This window comes from Bubalus kerabau, chromosome 14, assembly GCF_029407905.1.
Source record: "Bubalus kerabau isolate K-KA32 ecotype Philippines breed swamp buffalo chromosome 14, PCC_UOA_SB_1v2, whole genome shotgun sequence".
Lineage (NCBI taxonomy): Eukaryota > Metazoa > Chordata > Mammalia > Artiodactyla > Bovidae > Bubalus > Bubalus kerabau.
The window spans coordinates 25,782,306-25,786,116 of record NC_073637.1 but is presented as its reverse complement, the minus strand read 5'-3'; the positions used below and the strand labels follow the sequence as shown (position 1 = coordinate 25,786,116).

General features: G+C 43.5%; 1 pseudogene; it reads left to right on the top strand.

The window, feature by feature from the left end:
• The first annotated feature begins 2,805 nt into the window (after positions 1–2,805).
• LOC129626889 (translation initiation factor eIF-2B subunit alpha-like) lies at positions 2,806–3,536 on the top strand (annotated as a pseudogene).
• The last annotated feature ends 275 nt before the right edge of the window (positions 3,537–3,811 follow it).

Here is a 3,811-nt window from a genome sequence, read left to right as displayed (position 1 = left end):
CAGCTTTAAACTAACATCTCACAGTGCTTTCTGGCTGAAGTCCTAATTTATTAGCATGGCATCAGCCCTTAGTGTTCTAGTCCTTTCTTTGCCCTCCAATCTCACTTCTTGCGCCCAACATGTCATATCTCCATATATCCAGCCCACCATGCACTAGATATGCTGATTCTACACCTATTGTTTCCTCTGCCTACATCTCCATCCTTTCTCCACCTCAGCCAGACCAACTCCTAATCACTCTTCAGAGCATACTCTGCTATTCTCTTCCAGAAGACATCTTATTTGCTTTAATTCCTTAGTTGTGTACCTTTCCATGTGTCTGTACCCTTTAACTTTCCTCTTTCCAAAAAAGAGCCCCTTAGAGATAAAACACACAGACCAAAAAACTTTACCCACTTACTATATAAAATTTAATGTGGTGTTGGAGAAGACTCTTGAGAGTCCCTTGGACTGCAAGGAGATCAAACCAGTCCATCCTAAAGGAGACCAGTCCTGGGTGTTCATTGGAAGGACTGATGCTGAAGCTGAAACTCCAATACTTTAGCCACCTCATGCAAAGAGTTGACTCATTGGAAAAGACCCTGATGCTGGGAGGGATTGGGGGCAGGAGGAGAAGGGGACAACAGAGGATGAGATGACTGGATGGCATCACTGACTTGATGGACATGAGTTTGGGTAGACCCTGGGTGTTGGTGATGGACAGGGAGGCCTGGCACGCTGCGATTCATGGGGTCACAAAGAGTCGGACACAACTGAGTGACTGAACTGAACTGAACTGAACTGCATGCATTCACAGAATTGGGCAACTATCATGAGCTCAAAAGAAGACCCCATACCCAATGACCATTACCCCTCTGCCCCTACCCTGCCTAGCCCTAGGCAACCACTAGTCCACTTCCTGTCCTGACTTCTTAGTCTATTCTAAACATTTCATTAAAATGGATTATAAAGTACATGGCCATCAGTAAGAGGTTGAGGATGGAGTGAGACATCAGAGGAAGACCTGACTTTTTTATTTTTAGTAGTTCTCTGTTATTTAGATCTTTTCAATGAGATGCATTCACTTCCAGGACTAGAATAAGATAGAATAGTAGTCAATAGTCTTCCTCAGATAAGACACAGTCAATATTCTTGAGTCTTCTCAGGGAAAATGGGTAAAGCAAAGTTTCCAAGTATTGATGAATAATAAAGAGGTTGGAAGTTGTAGAATTTTCAAGTGATAAAGCTTAACATTTCATGTATTAAGAAATGTTTGGCAAAAGTCAAACTACTAGCTGGTTTTCATTGTGTCCTACAATGTACTTTTTTGATTTGGTATGCATATATTATAACTAATACTTCAAATGTAAGCAGCCATACTTAGTATGTATGTCAACCCTCTGCAAGTAAATCCAGCCAGTTAACTGGAAGTGTTCTTTGTGAAATGAGAATCAGAACCACCACTCCCAATGACATGTTCCTAAAAGGATGTGATGATCTGTTGTTTTATTGGATCTCAGTAGTCAGTATCTTCAAGTTTGTCTAATAGAACCTCAAAGAAAACATATACTTTGTTTAGTCCAGCACATTCTTGATTGAAACAAACTAAGTGTTCTCTCAGTGATCATAATTTTAAGGACAAAGATTAATTTCACATACAAGGAAGAAGATATACTACAGCTTGAAAAGGAGAAAATGGAATTCATTTTAGCTAAGGAAGAACACTGGTCTCATAACTCATTTAAGGCAAGTCTTTTTCCCCAAGTGTTTTCTTATAAATTAGAAAGGAACACAATGTTTTCCACTAAGTGCTTCTAAAAGAAAAATCGTGTTCCTTAAACCAGTGCTGAGAGACTTAAAAAATAGAGGACGGAAATTAGGAACAAGGAACATGGTGATTAAAATCCCTTCAAATCCAAGTCCAGACTGGAGTGAGAGAATGTTATCATCAAGCTCTTTGAAGTTTTAAGTTACAGTGTTTCTGTGCATTTCTCCCATGAGTTGAAGAAACTAAGGATTTGGTAAGTAAAATACCTTGGCACAGCCATCTGGCTGTCTGGTGGTCAGCACTCATCATGAGTGCTCAATCATGTCCGACTATTTGTAACCAGATGAACTGTAGCCCACCAGGTTCCTTTGTCCGTGAGATTTCCCAGGCAAGAATACTGGAGTGGGTTGCCATTTTCTTCTCCAAGGTATCTTTCCAACCCAGGGATGGAACCTGCATCTCTTGCATCTCCTGCATTGTAGGTGGGTTTTTTATCACTAGCATCAACTAGGAAGCCCCAGTGGGTTGAATGCTGGTCCTCGAAAGATATGTCCAACCAGACATGCAGCCTCAAGCCAAGGAATACGTGCATGCCTAGAAGCTGGAAAAGAAAAGGAAGGAGTCCCCTTGGAGCCCTCCTAGGGACCATGGCCCTACTCCATCTTGTTTCAGACCTATGGCCTCCAGAATTGTAAGAGAATTAATTTTTGTCACTTTAAGTCAGGTTTATAGCAATTTGTTATGTCAGTCCCAGAAGACTACTATACATGAGAATGTGTAATATATGAAATACAACTCTATGTAAAATATGGACGTTACAAAACAGTTGTACCTAACGTTAAATACCATTTCTGTGGAAAGTACAATATCCACATACACACATCGTGCAGAGGGAGAAAAAAAAATCATGCATTTTAAAAGTTAATGGAGGGAAGTGGAATGTAGAGCCAGGCCTCATGCTGTCAGTCAGTGTGGTGCGGAGTCCACACGGTGGCAGGACCTAATCAGGCCTCGTGCGTGGCTCGGGGCCTCTTGGGCTCTGCGGTCCCGAGGGCACCATGGACAACAAGGAGTTAATCAAATACTTTAAATCTCAGATCGAAGAAGATCCTGACACGGCCTCAGCAGTAGCTGCCATCCGGACTTTGCTGGAGTACTTGAGAAGGGATACAGGGGAGACAACCCAGGGCCTGAGGGCAAATCTCACCAGGGCCACAGAAACCCAGTGGCATGGACTTTTCAGTGGCCGTGTTGTTGGGCGGTGAGATCCTGTGCTTCATCAGCCGTACCTCCCTGGAATATTCTGATTACTCCAAATGTAAAAAGATCATCATGAGCGGGGAGAGATTTTCCTCAGGAGAATATCACTGTCGAGAAATAAAATTGCAGATCTGTGCCATACTTTGATCAAAGATGGGGCAAGAATATTAACGCACACCTACCTCAGAGTGGTCCTGAGAGTCTTGGAAGCTGCCCTGGCACCAAGAAGCATTTCAGTGTGTACATTACAGAGTCACAGCCTGACTTATCAGGTAAGAAGATGGCCAAAGCCCTCTGCCACCTCACTGTCCCCTTCACTGTGGTCCCTGATGCTGCAGTTGGCTACATCATGGATAAAGTGGATCTTGTCATAGTTGGTGCTGAAGGAGTTGTTGAAAACAGAGGAATCATTAACAAGGTAGGAGCATCAGTTCTCCGCAGGGCCTTGCCCACAGTGTGGAGCTCCACTGATGACCTCAGACACCCCACCACATCGTGTATTACGCTTCATTCCTCTAACCCTGTTTAGCCTCAGGACTCCACCATCCCAACCAGTGGTTTCCCAGTTCCCCTGAGCCACTGCACTGGGGTCAGTCAAATTCTGATCAGATTTCTTTCTGCTTTGGAAATTGATCTGTGTAGACTCAGCTAAGTTCAGGCATTCAGTCATGTCCGACTCTTTGCAACCACATGGACTGCCATGCACCAGGCCTCCCTGTCCATCACCAACCCCTGGAGTTTATTCAAACTCATGTCTATTGAGTCAGTGATGCCATCCAACCATCTCATCCTCTGTCATCCCCT